Source organism: Eriocheir sinensis, chromosome 41, assembly GCF_024679095.1.
Source record: "Eriocheir sinensis breed Jianghai 21 chromosome 41, ASM2467909v1, whole genome shotgun sequence".
NCBI classification, from domain to species: domain Eukaryota; kingdom Metazoa; phylum Arthropoda; class Malacostraca; order Decapoda; family Varunidae; genus Eriocheir; species Eriocheir sinensis.
Window position 1 is genome coordinate 3096342 of NC_066549.1, and position 14419 is coordinate 3110760.

General features: G+C 45.6%; 1 long non-coding RNA gene across 2 annotated transcripts in view; it reads left to right on the forward strand.

Annotated features, from left to right (window-relative positions):
* Positions 1 to 14419, forward strand: part of LOC127009507 (uncharacterized) — a 51407-nt gene that overhangs the window by 14727 nt on the left and 22261 nt on the right. Inside the window, exons 3-4 of one of the 2 annotated variants that reach the window (XR_007762025.1) lie at positions 5849 to 5888; positions 12405 to 12549. This is a non-coding gene — a long non-coding RNA (uncharacterized LOC127009507). Of the gene's footprint in view, positions 1 to 5848; positions 5889 to 12404; positions 12550 to 14419 lie in introns of those variants that run through there. The other variant, XR_007762026.1, reaches the window with a different exon arrangement.

Genomic DNA, 14419 nt, shown 5'->3' on the forward strand with positions numbered 1-14419 from the left:
AGACAGACAGACAAAGAGAGAAAGAGAGACAGAAACAGACAGAGAACAAAAGTAGAGAAATGAGTTAGAGCATGAGAAGGGAGCTACAGGCTGGGTGGGCTGTTCAAGGGCTAATGAATCGGCGGAGGCCCTGGTTAGCCGTCAGCCGGGGGTTGTAGGCGGCGCGGGGAGCGTGTGCCCTCACCCACCCTACCCCAGCGAGGCCCAACCTGCTCCCATACCTCTACGTTCTATCGAATCTATCCACTTCATAAAGGTATCTCCCTATTCTCTTCCCCTTTTCTCCTTTGGTTCTCATATCCAGACCTTTTCTAACTTTTCGTATATTTGTGTTACTCCGATTCCCACGCAGTATATAAGGTCATTCATTCTCCACTCTCGTCCCCTCTTGTTTCTCATCTCTTTGCTACTTTTTTTTCCTCATATATATGTATTAGATCAGTTCCCACACTCTGTAAAAGACCATTTTCCACCCTCTTCCGTTTTTTTAGGAATATCGAGGCATCATTGATTCCCATATATCAGTATCTATAATGTTCCCATCCACTTTACCCTTCCTCTTTTGTTTCTTGCACGCAATCTTCTTTTCTTTTTCTTTTCCCAGCCCTTACGTCGTTTATTTTAAAATCTGGCATTGCAATTTTCCTTTCCGCAAATTCTTATTCTTTTTTTTTTCATTTGCCCGCGCCCATTTTTATGAGGTCAACTTCTCTCAGCTTCTTATTATTCAGCTTTCATCCTAAATTTTCTGCTTCCGATGCTTCCCTGTTCGTTCTCATATTCCCTGATTGCATTCCATAACTTAGTTAATTTTTCTCTTGTTTTCTTCCCTTTCTGTGCCTTCTTCATTTCACATTGGCTTTTTTTTATGGCATTTTTATTTTATACTCCTTTCCTCTTCCATTCCTTCTTAAATTCTCTAACCCATTTTGTTGATTTTCTTGATGTTTCTTGTTCCCTTAATTTTACTTCACTTTCTTCAATTTCTTTCTCTACTTCTTAATTTCTTTCTCTACTTTTACCAACTTATTATCGACTTATGGTCAATTTCTTCATCTTGGCCCCCTTTTCTCTTGTCTTTAGTGATCAATTTCTCAACATTTTTATTTGACCACTTGCTGTTTCCTGGTCTTCAAGCTCAACTTTCTTCGTTTCTGCACACACTTCCTCCTATCGTTCCTCTTTCTTTTTTTTCACTCCGCATGATTTATCGACCATTTTTCTCTTTTGTAACAATTTTTCGCTTTCTGGGTCACGATTATCATCCTCTTTTTCTTCTCCACTCATACTTTCACTCCTTCATTCTGCGGTCCCGCCTACGGTTCTTTTTTTTCTTTGTTGATCTTATTTCCTGTTGCCCAGTTTCATCCATATTTGCTTTTCCATATTTTTCGTCTTTTTCCCCCGCTTTCTATTTTCGTTACTACATTCTCAGCCTCATTTTCATCATCCACGCCTCTTTTTTCAATGATTTATCTTAATTTCCCTGTCATCCATATTCACTAATTACAAAACGGGACTCCTCTGCATATTTAACGAGATCCTTTTTACATCTTGATATTCTCTCTCTTCCATTCCAAGCTCCGTGGTGCGTGTGGCCGCGTAAGAGATTTTTTTTATTTTTTTTTATTTTTTTAAGCAGATGCAGGCGAGTAAATTAACAAATGTGTTAGAACCGTGAAATTTCAGCAGACGTCATGCAGGCAATATTTCGGTCCACTAAGCACACGGTTTTTGCTGCAGCCCGGCGCTGGGAATTTGGCAGCTAAAGCGTTCCAGATGATGACACCTTTACTATTTTCAACACACACCCTTCTGTTGGGGGGATTCACGTCTTGTTTTATGTTTTCTAAATCTTTCTTTTATCAAAATCGATTCGATAATCTACATCATATGAAAACGTGTGTTGCTGTATTGCCGCTCGGTGTGGGAGGGATAAAAAGTGCAAAAAGGTCGCATTTGGAATTTCCTGGCCCGCACAGTAGCTGCTCCAACCTTGCTCTGTGCGTGTGTGCCATAAAAACACTTCCCCACGCCTCTATTGATACTTGAAGACTGATAAGCAAATACATAACGCTCTCATTAGTGTGCTTAGTGATTCGATTAAACAGTATATCTAAAATTAATAATAAACAACACTGTAATCTACAAAACAATAGTTACACGTTAGGCACAGAGATGCAGGCGATGTAAGCAGCAGTGTGGAGACGGAAACCCCGCTTGACTCACCCACGAGAACATGCCAAGTCTCCACACCTATGCGTCCCAGGCCTGTGCTGCCTTACTGACATTATATAGTAGAACAGAGCTACAAAAGTTATCTCCCGTTTGCGCCCTTCGTAATACTAAAGTGCCGGACAGTCATGGCTGATAAACTTTGTCAGACTTTCCATTCCTTTCCATCAGTCGGTCGTGCCCGTTCCCCTGTCACCACCAGCGCTAGCGTTTACACGAAGCTCTTAGCCACGTCACACAATCACGGCCGTCCATGTCTGCTTTCCCTCACCGCCATCGCTTAAGATTTAATGTGCACTCGTAAATTACTGCGGCTCTCTTCTACCAATTTCTCCTGCCCAGTCATACCACCTCCGCACACTTTCTCATTTCGGTGTCACATTCCGAAGGTACACTGAGGCATTTTTTTCCCCCTCCACCTTTACTTACGAACGTTCATGATGCATTTGTGATGATCTGGTTCCTCCTCTTGCACTTATTCGATTGACTCACGTTATTCACAGGAGTTATCTTTCTACCAGCTGACGTGTTGTATCATTTTTCGCCTCCTTGTGTAAGAGTGAACTAGAATTTTGCAACATCACCCTTAATGTATTTATTGTCTGAGTGTACTTTTCCTTTTTTTTTTTTACAACAAAGGAGACAGCTCAAGGGCACAAAAAAAGGAAACAATAATAAAAAAAAGCCCGCTACTCGCTGCTCCTAAAAAGAATCCAAGGAGGTGGCCGAAAGAGGGGTCATTTTCGGGAGGAGAGGTGTCCTGATACCCTCCTCTCTCTTCAGACGCTCCGTAATCTATTAATCCTTCCCTTGTGCATCGTATATAAGAGAATAATCCTGTTCGATCTATCTTCCATCTTTTCTTCGCCATCTGGAACATCGGTGAGTCACATTTCGCATCGCACCTTACATGAGGGCTCTAACGCACCACTCTCGCACACACACACACACACACACACACACACACACGGAGCTACGTTGATAGGAAGTGAGGGACGAAAAATCATAAAAGCTTCACTCCCGAACCTGTTTCTGTTATATCGTGCAAGCAATAGAAATATTATCATATCAGATAATCTAAATTCCCTCCTCGCTGTCCTCGACTCCTTCCTCCATCACTCCTTTATTTGACGCCACACACACGCGCTAACACACACACGCGCTAACACACACACACACACACACACACACACACACACACACATTAACATTAAATTATATTAGTTTAGGATACTTAGATATTTAAAATCGAGGTATTCTTGAACATCCATAAATTAAAATGAATATTAAATCGAGATTCCGGAAGTCAAAACCATATATTTGCCGGCATGTATACGTTCATAAAGATATTGATGTGAATTTTGACGCATCTTATAGGTCTCTTAAGATTTTTAGGCGCCTAGTTCCCACAGAAAGGACGACCAGATACTAAATTCAAGTCTGTGCGTAGATAGCTTGGCTTGCATTTATTTTTATTTTCACTCCTCATACTTTGTGCCTAGCTGAACGCATCGGCTGCCCTGCGAATTCAGTTGACTATTTTTCCGATTTTTTTCTGGACAAAGGTTAAACGATTTTGCTAAACATCAACATCTTTCATAAAGGATATAAGAGAAGAGAACCCTAAGAGAGAACCTTTAGGAACACGTCTAATAAGAGGTTGCCGTCCTGACGCTCACCCGTTTTGAACTCTTGGTCCTCTCAGCCGCACGCATTCGGCAGAGCTTTCCTTGAGGCTTGTTTTTGCGGACGGGATTTTTGTATCCGTGTTCCGAAAGCTTTATAAATGTGAATTCGCTGATTTTTTTTAGTTTTCTCGTCTACCGATCACGTTTTTTGTTTTGTTTTTTTCGGTTTTTCTCTGTACGCAAATACGCATGCAGAAATTATAGATAAACGCCGCTCACAGTATTACATAAAGCAACAAAACAAGCAAGTATCTCAAACATATGTACAGTTAGCCTGTCATGCCGAGGTCCCCCGAAATGGTCTCCTCCGTAGTTGACTTTCTACATTAACAATCATATAAATTCTTTGGAGGGAGCGACAACACAACGGGAAGCAGGAAGACCTTTTCTTTTATTAATTCTAAATATAGAAACTGGAATATGAATTTGATGCAATGTTTTATTTCTACTTTCTCAGGGCTGTTTGTTGAGAAAAATCTTCGTACTATACTTCAAAGGCTAAATTTCTGATTGTGGTGAGGTATTTCCTGCATCAGAGAAGATTACCGAACTGCATAATTGCCACGTAGACAACAGTTAATGGGGGTTTTCTGTTATAGTTACAACTTCATACACGTCATAACACCACAAGGTTAATGCGCTGTCGGGGAGGTGATGGGTGGGGCGCGGGGCGGTGGAGCTGATGCCTAAATCGTCCACGTAGCGGTAATGTGCCCCGCGGTGCCCCGAGATCATGCCGGGCCCTGATGTTATCTTGGTCCGTCACTCACTCCGGCCCCGCCCCCTCACACCTCAGCCCCTCAGCTTCACACCTTTCTCTTCCGCCCCGCCACCTCTTACTCCACATCCTCCCCAACACATCTCAGCCTCAAACCTTCACACCTTTCTCTCCCTTCCCGCACCTCCCATATCACCAACGTTGCCAGATTGTCGTACTCAGCTTCGCCTTTTTCAGACTAAAAACCGTCGCACCCATAAAACTAACGATACCCATTTCTAGTTATTGCTAAAAATGTTAATTATAGAGGGTTTTTTATATTCGTTATGCGTTAGAAATAGGAAAATCCAGTGTGATGAGTACGATAACGTGGCATCCCTGCATATCACACCCTTCCCCTCCTGCTCTGTCCCTTCCACTGCACATGTCACCCTCCTACCCAGCCACCTCACACTTCACATCTTTCCCCTCCCTGCACAGTCACCTACTACCTCACATCTCTTCTTCCTACCCCGTCACCTTCCTCTTCACACCTCTTCCCATTGAGTTCGCCTCTCACTTCACACCTCGACCCTCTCAAAGAACCTTACGTCAAGCCACTCTTTAAGTCTTTCATCCTGAGATCTCTTTTCGTGACCCTCCCTCCCTCTTTACACGTTTTCGCCTATTCTACCTTTCTTTCTTTTCCCCGGACAGCTAGGTGGGGCAGCGGTGGAGGCCGTGACCCCCGCGTGATGGTCCCTCCCTCACGCCTCGACCCTGTAATCACTATATGCTAGAGGGGAGAATTAGCGCTCTCGTTTAATGCTTTCAGATCGGTTTTGATTGATGGTGATTTTTATTTTCTTTCTTACTCCTCTTTTTGCCACGTTTTCTTAATGATTTCTAGTTTTAACTTTCCCGGCTCGCTTCCCCTATCTCCCATAATCACAGCAGACTTTCCTCACTCACGTATCGTACTACATCAGAAACTTGTAACATACACAGACGTTACACATCATTGTCGGTTAGTGTATTATTAGTGGGATACAAATAAATAGTTACAGAGATAGACAGATAGAGGGCGAAAGTATGACTAAATAAATGTGTGTGTGTGGGGGGGGGGGGGGCAGTACTAATTTGTGTGCTACCAATACTTGATATTTGCTCACGTGTTACCTCTTAAAGTAACAGTAATTGACAGCATTGACATAATATCTACTTTCAGGACGCCCCGACTGACGTAACGGAGTCAACGCGGATGTGTGGTGAGTGTTGCCCAATCTTACTTATTTGGAAGCTTGTTCATGTCTTGGAAACAACGATTTTCAGTCACTTCGGGTGCCGCACGGTAACTTTGACTTACCTTTCTTGAGGCTCTGAAAATCAAACCCACTCTTATGAATGTAAATGTCATGTTTCAGCTCTGTTGTCATCATGGGACGGGTCATGCCAGGCTTAGTAGTTCGTTTCCTTACCATGTGTCACTTGTATGTATGTTTCTGCATTCGTACGTCCTGTGATTTACGGTTTGACCCCAGTGCCTCGGAGAAATTACCTAAGCGTCTTGGCTGTGAGTGTACCGTAGACCTTGTAGGGTACAGCGCGAAAAACATTATTATCTGAGGTTGTAACGGAAGGCTCGTGTGGCGGCCAGGTGTCGGCGGTGACGTTATCCCCAGTCACCTTTACCCGCAGGCCGCCAGGTGTCCTCATGCACTCATCAGCCTGGACAAGCGTTTAACAAGTCAGCATCTCGTCATCAGCTGCCATCGTGAAAATAGTGGACATACGAAAATTCTACCTATATGATTCACTCCATTTCACCTTTTTTTTTTATCAGGGGTATAGTAAGAATAAGTGGGTTAGTAGTGAAGTTACAGGTGGGGGAGAAGGAAAGACAGTAGGTGTGTACAGTGTCACCTCATCCAAGCTCTGAAAATATAGGTTATCTTTGGTTAGGTTAGGTTAGGTTAGGTTAGGTTCGGTTGGGTTGGGTTGGGTTGGGATGGGTTGGGTTGGGTTAGGTTAGGTTAGGTCAGGTTAGGTTAGGTCAGGTTAGGTTAGGCTCGGTTGGGTTGGGTTGGGTTGGGTTAGGTTAGGTTAGGTTAGGTCGGGTTAGGTTAGGTCAGGTTAGGTTAGGTTCGGTTGGGTTGGGTTGGGTTGGGTTGGGATGGGTTAGGTTAGGTTGGGTTATATATATGCTTTGCGTTGTCTGTAGATATACTCAACTGTGTCCCAGGAAGTTGATATAGCAGAGTGTCCCCTTTACCTGGTCTTCCCTCCCACGTATTTACACAGTTTGGGAAGTAGGAAGGAAAAGATTACTTACGAAACCCAAGATTCTTACTGTAAATGCCGAGACTTAAGCGTTTGATTGCGTATTAGCTTTTTTATCGGTACGTAGAAGAATAGAAAAAAAAGTTGTTTCTGCTTAATCACTCGTCAGTTCCGTTAGTTAGGGTACGATTTTTTTCTTCTGTAATGCTGCGTGTGTGTGAGATTACCTAATTGTACGGGTCTTACTTAATGTTGTCTATCGTGTTCATCCTTCACCGTTATTAGAAGGATAGAAAAAAAAGCTATTTCTGTTCAATCACTGGTCAGTTCCGTTAGTTAGAGTACGATTTTTTTCTGTAATGGTGCGTGTGTGTAAGATTACCTAATAGTACGGGTCTTACTTAATGTTGTCTATCGTGTTCATCCTTCACCGTTATTTAGTTTACATCATTTGGTTCTGAGAGTTATTATCACAGTCTGTAACTTCACATCTTTGCTCATTCATCCAGTCATTCATTTATCCATTCTTGTCTCATTCTCTCCCTTCCTCCCTATACACAAGTTCTTATTCTCCCATTCACCTCCTCCTTACACACGGCTGTCTCCTCAACCTTGCATCATTCTCTCTCTTCCTTCTTAAACACAATCATCTCTCTTACCCTTGCCTTGTTCTCTCCCATTCTCTCTCTACACAGTTCTCTCTTCCTCAACTCATCCCATCCCCATCCTTTCCTTCTTTCCTCCAACCTTTACAATTCTCACACACCCTCACCCACGCACGCTTTCGACACACTCTCCCATCCTCCCTACACAGTCCACTCTTCCTCCACCCATCTTATCTCTTTCTTTTCCTTCTTTCCTCCACTCTTTTCAATTCCCACAAACCTCACCCACGCACCCTTCCGTCACACCTCCCAGAGTTTCCGTAGCCCAGCCTTTCATCCTCCGTCTAGCACACAGAAAACCGTCTCGGAAATCTTCCTTCCCCCCTCTTCCTTCCCTGTGTAAATGGCCTTCACTTGCGCCGGGGACCCTTTGCCGCTCTACTATTACCAGTCGCTAATGGGGCGGCGTGTTTGTCGCGTGCGCCCCGGCCAGTCACACTTGTATAATTGTGGATTCGTCATGGTGAGCGGGGCGCCGGTCATTACCTTGCTGCATCGGGGCGTGTGTCTTCCCGTGAGTCGCAAATCCGCCGAGATGCGAGAAGATTTGGGGGCTAAAGGAGTGATTGTGGAGGTTGTGTTTGCGGGTGAGTTGGGATGAGGCAGAGAAGGAGATGGAAAGAAAGAAGGATGGAAAGATAGATAGATAGAGATAGATAGAGGGAGAGAGATAAATTGATAGATAGATACATTGATAGAGAGAAAAAGAAAGGCTCGTCTTAAACATTTCGGCGTCCAAGTACATACATTTAATAAGTTTTTCGAAGGAGTTGTGGGCATTTCCATAAGTAGCCTCTGTACCGTGAACGTTAAAAACCCTCATGAGAAAGCATTTAACCTTTATAGGCCTTTAGAAATTAGTAATGTGAGAGCCGGAAGCTTCTAAAAATACCAACCAAATCACCTAAATGCATGCAACAGTTTGGGGCATGCAGTCTCACAAAACGTTCCCTTGGTATCACATTCTGTATTCTCCTACGTCTTATTAATTCCCTTCCTTCGCCTGAATCCCTTACGTCGCACCGCCACCAGTAGAGGAAGGGCTAATGAAGGGTGAGGGGAGTGCGGGGGTGGCGGTGACCTTGAGGGGAAGGGGGCTGTTCAGGGCGCCAGGTGAAGCCAGTAATTATTAGAGGCCCAACCCGCTGGCCTTGTGTGACGCCGTCTGCCGCCCCTCACGTCCGTCTACCGCCATCCCTCAGCTCGTCTATCGTCCCGTGGCCAGCGGTTAGCCTGTCCGTTACTTAGTCTAGATGTTAATAGTCCGCTAGGCTGTCGAGATATGCTAGTCCTCCAGCCACTCAGCCAGGCAATCTCACCCTCAGGCAGACAGCCAGCCCATCCATCAGTCATTAAAGGTTATGTTCGTCAGTTGACAGCCAATATGAGGTGGCCTGGAACAATGAACAAGATTCCTTCATATATTATAAGCTCCAAATGTATCGCTGAACCTTCGACAGCATGTTTCTTGTTTTACTGGGAAAGAAATTAATTCCTGGAAAAAAATGATATCTTCAGGAAAGTAAAGAGAGAAAATCTGGATATTTGGCTGGCATCTACAAGACACTTTGGAAAGATTTATCGTCACGAAAGAGATGTGACCCAAGCTAAGTGCCTTAAAGATACACACAATGCTCATTTTGTTGTCTGAGACTACTTCTTTCCATGGAACTTGCTTTTTATGCTTGTAACTTTGGCCAGTTTCAATTTACTCTCAAACTTTTACAGTACGGGCGATTGCTTATTCAGGTGTTGATTGGTGTCTGAAGCCAAATGGTGATCACAGTAATGGTAGGCTGTGTTGTGCAGACGCTCAAAACAAACAAAGAAATTCGACGCTGAAGCAATTCGCATACTCTGGCAAAGATGTAAGACGAAATAGAGGAAAAAAAAAGCTACTACACCAATTAATCTCCTAAAATAAAGTGGACAAAATGAGAAACAACAAAAGATAAGGACATTCAGAGGTAATATATGCGAAATAAATAACTCGGGGTCTCTCGCCACACATGTAACGCTAGAGGGGAGCCAGACAGCTGCACGTTAGATAAGCAAACATTTCCTTCCTCCTCCGGCCGACGCGTCTGGAACAAAGGCTACGTAAGAGCAAGGTGGTAGTCCTATTATGTACAAGCAGGCATATCTTCGTCACTCGAGCCTGCCTGCCCGCTTGCCTGCCTGACCCTGAAGCCTTTACTGATAGGAACCTCTGACCTTGGAACACACACAGGGCGATTATAATATGAATCTGTTGTTGTTATTTTTGGTGGTGTTGCTTTAATATTTTCCTTCTTCCTCTTCGTCTGCTTTTCCTGCTTTTTCTTCCTCTTCCTTTTCGTCTTGCTCTTCGTATTTTACTTTTTTTTTCTTTAAACACACACACGGAAACACACGCAAATACACGCAAACACACACGCACACACACACACACAAAAAAAATCCCTCCTCCCATCCCCCACACACACACCTTAACTTCTTATGATCAGGTGGAAATGCATGCCTGTGACCAGTGAGGGGGGAGGAGAAAGAAGGGGAAGAGAAGGGGGGTCGCAGAGGGTCCAGTGAGGGGGGAGGAGGAAGAAGGGGAAGAGAAGGGGGGTCGCAGAGGGTCCAGTGATGGGGAAGGAGGAAGAAGGGGACGAGACGTGGGGACGCATAGGGACCCTGGAGGGGGGGGGTGGAAGAAGGGGAAGAGAAGGGGGTCAGAGGGTCCAGTGAGGTGGAGGAGGAAGAAGGGAAGAGAAGGGGGTCGCAGAGGGTCCAGTGAGGGGAGGAGGAAGAAGGGAAGAGAAGGGGGGTCGCAGAGGGTCCAGTGAGGGGGTGGGAGGAAGAAGGGAAAGAGAAGGGGGGTCGCAGAGGGTCCAGTGAGGGGGGAGGAGGAAGAAGGGGAAGAGAAGGGGGGTCGCAGAGGGTCCAGTGATGGGGGAGGAGGAAGAAGGGGAAGAGAAGTCGGGTCTCAGAGGGTCCAGTGAGGGGGGAGGAGGAAGAAGGGAAAGAGAAGGGGGGTCGCAGAGGGTCTAGTGATGGGGAAGGAGGAAGAAGGGAAAGAGAAGGGGGGTCGCAGAGGGTCCAGTGATGGGGAAGGAGGAAGAAGGGGAAGAGAAGGGGGGTCGCAGAGGGTCCAGTGAGGGGGGAGGACGAAGAAGGGAAAGAGAAGGGGGGTCACATAGGGTCTAGTGAGGGGGGAGGAGGAAGAAGGGGAAGAGAAGGGGGGTCGCAGAGGGTCCAGTGAGGGGGAGGAGGAAGAAGGGGAAGAGAAGGGGGGTCGCAGAGGGTCCAGTGAGGGGGGGGAGGGGGAGCAGGTGAAGGAGGTCCAGGTAAGGTCGGTGCATACAATTGCTTCACTCGTCTCCGTCACCTCAACCCCCAATTTGGTGATTATCCAGTCCCTCGCGAATTAGGGAAATTTTTTGCATTCGTAATCAGAAAAGAGCCTCAAAACCCCCCATTTTTGCATCTCCAGGAAAAAAACTGTATACACAAGACGCCAGCCACAGGGATTTTATTACTTGGTGTGTGTTTGTTGCTTTTTATGTCCCATGGTTAGCTTATAGAGTGGCGCGGGGAAGAAGAAGGTCTCGGAGTCTTGCGCATTACGAGATTAATATCATAATTAACACGATTTGGGCAGCACCTCTGACCTGCCACGGGATAGCCAAATGTGATGAGTGGGCGGACGGGCGGACTGGCGCTAACTTATGACGGGGCAGTTTGGGATGGCGGCGCCGCGGTGGTGGTGGTGGTGTGGCGAGACCTGAATCACTGCCTGGGATGTGTGGTGCATGTTGCGTCCGTGTGGCGTCCATTAATGAAGCCTACCAGACGCTGCTTCAAGGTTAAATTCGCATCTTTTGGGCCTTGAAGCCGCGATCAAGCACGGAGATAAGCCGGACCCCCGAACTCCGGCTTTTTGGAATAATGTTGCCGTCTGCGTGATGAACAGCCAGGGACACCGCTGCCACATGTGCGGTAATGGCGAGGCTAATGTGGCCATGATAATGTTCCTGGGGTGGGGGGTGGGGGGGGGGGATGAGGTGGAAGGGGACGAAGGTGAGGAGGTGAAGTAAGCCCACTGAAGGAAGAAGAAGAACCAAGCTGAATGTTAAAGCAGCGACATTAGCAAGCCCATCACCGCCATATCAGAACTGTAAGCAGGGGAGAGTGAAGTGTGTTATGTTTAGGAGTAATCGTGGGACGGGAAAATAATATAGTTACCTTTGAATGATGGAAGAGAGTGATTCGTAAAGCCTTCAACGTTATATTGTATCTGATCCTTTCCCATAAGACGAGAGAAGGGGTGGGGGTGGAAGGGTTGTGTGTGTGTGTGTGTGTGTGTGTGTGTGTGTGTGTGTGTGTGTGTGTTTGGCGAGGCGGAACAAACGGCAGCAGCTTCCTCGCTCGTTCTAGCACACACACGCTAACACGAATTAGTAAATGTATATGTTTGTTTGTGTATGTGTGTGTATATGTTTTTTTTTTATTGTGAGTGTATGCGTGTATGTTTGTAATCTCTCTGGTGTCAGTCTGTCTTCCAGTTTGAATGAATAACTGCCTATCTTTCTATTTGTCTGTTCGTCCATCTGTCTGTATATATCAATCACTCCGTCAGTCTGTTTGTGTGGATCTGTGTACTCTCCCGCTGTTCCTCTCACTGCCACGGTTGAATTTTTTGACCTCATAAAAAAATAATCCTCTCGTCAGCCACGCGGCGAGGTGGTCATCACTGCAGACATCGGAATGACTGGAAGATTTATTTACAATGATGCTCTTATGTATTTATCTTTCTTTTATTGTCGGAAAGGTCAGTTTCTCTCACCTCTCTCCCTCATCCCACAACAGCTGCTGAGGCTTTTATCATGACCGTAGTGATGCACGGAACATGGATCCAGTGCCTCTTCCTCTCCACTAATTCCAGTATCGTGCTCTTCCCCTCATTGGCAGGACGTCTGGGCGGGTTGTAATTCCTAAGCACACGAGGACTGCGTGAAGCTCATCTTAAAACATTACTTATGCATAAAGAATATTTGTGAAACGATAAAGTGCGCGTGTGTTTTCCTTATAATTCCAGCCTTCCAGCTTTTCTCTCTTACATCGAGGGAGACAGCTCAAGGGGAAAAAATAATACGGCATAAAAAACCCCGCTATATTCTGCTCCGGGAAAAGAAAAAACGAACGAGAGGCTTACGTTAGCATCGAAAAGTGACAACGCAAATCACGCGCCCAATATGTCATCCACCACGGTCCAATCTCGCGCTGGACTCAAGACCGCCACCCACTACCCTCTTTGAAACACCTTGGAGCTCAGGTGACGAATATCTGGGTACGGCTGAAAGCTCTCCTGTGAAAAATGAGAGAGAAAATGAGATGGGTGTGTGTGTGTGTGTGCGTGTGGGATGGGGGGGGGGGGGATAAGGTTAGTGTGTGTGTGTGTGTGTGTGTGTGTGTGTGTGTGTGTGTGTGTGTGTGTGTGTGTGTGAGGAAGTTTGGGCAGCGGTGCGCCTTTAGTCAGCAGGTTTCTGTTAACACACGGGTCAGGTGAGAGGCGGGTTAATGAGGGATTCTCTCGCGCCGGACAGGTGTGAGAGTCCCGCCGCTCGTGGGACGTGTGTGCTTGGCAAACTACCTCCCCTCACCTTGCCGCCGCCTCCTCCATACCCTCCGTCTCCGCCTCCTCCTTCTCCTCCTCCTCCTCCTCCTCCTCCTCCTCTTCCATCTCCCTCTACTCCTCCCCTTCACTTTTTTTTTCTCCTCGCCTTTCTTTTTGTTCACCTCCTCCATCTCCTTTTCCACCCCGTTTTGTTCCTCCTCCTCATCTCATCCTCCTCTCCTATTCTTTTTATCTTATTCTCTTGTATTTTTTTTCTTTTGTATTCTCTCTTTCGTATTCTTTCTCTCTTTTCTCTCTCTCTCTCTCCTCCCCTCCCCTCCCCTCCCCCCTCCCCCCCTTCCCTTTCTCAACCACTGTCACCTTAACACAACCGCAAACACAGGATTCGCAGGTCCAAAAATCCACCAATTCTTTTTTCTCTCACTTGCCTTTTCACGTGTTTTTTTTTTTTTTATCGACTCCTAACTCGTCTACGTTTTTGCAATAGGTCAGATTTAGTGTTCTTGATTTATGTCTGTTTTTTTTGTGTTAGCATTCGTTTTATTTCAATAGTACACCTACAATATCTTCTACTAATACCACTACCTCCCCCCTCATACTGTACTTGTAGATTCATCATTATCATCATTTTTTAATCCAAAGAAAATGTAGTTCAGAATTCTAGGACGGGCAATCATAATATTTTCATCTTTCTTGATAAATGGATGAATAGTTAAATACGACCTGACAGTTGACACGCATCAACTGTTTTCTCTTAAATGGGATTCGAACCAATAGTCTTTAGATAAGGAGTAGAATGCTCAAAACTCAACGCCATCGAATGGGTGAATGTGTGTATGCGCTGCTTTTAAGTGCTAGTGTGTGTGTGTGTGTGTGTGTGTGTGTGTGTGTGTGTGTGTCCTCTTATGTCTGTCTGCCTGTCAGTTTGTTGGTGTGTTTCTTCATCTGTTTGTTTGTGTGTTTGTCCATCTGCCTGTGTGTGTGTGTGTGTGTGTGTGTGTGTGTGTGTGTGTGTGTGTGTGTGTGTGTGTGCATGAGAGAGAGAAGGAGAAAGAAAGAAAGAGAGAGAGAGAGAGAGAGAGAGAGAAGAAGGAGAGAGAGAGAGAGAGAGAGAGAGAGAGAGAGAGAGAGAGAGAGAGAGAGAGAGAGACAGAGAGAGAGAGAGAGAGAGAGAGAGAGAGAGAGAGAGAGAGAGAGAGAGAGAGAGAGAGAGAGAGAGAGAGAGAGAGAGAGAGAGAGAGAGAGA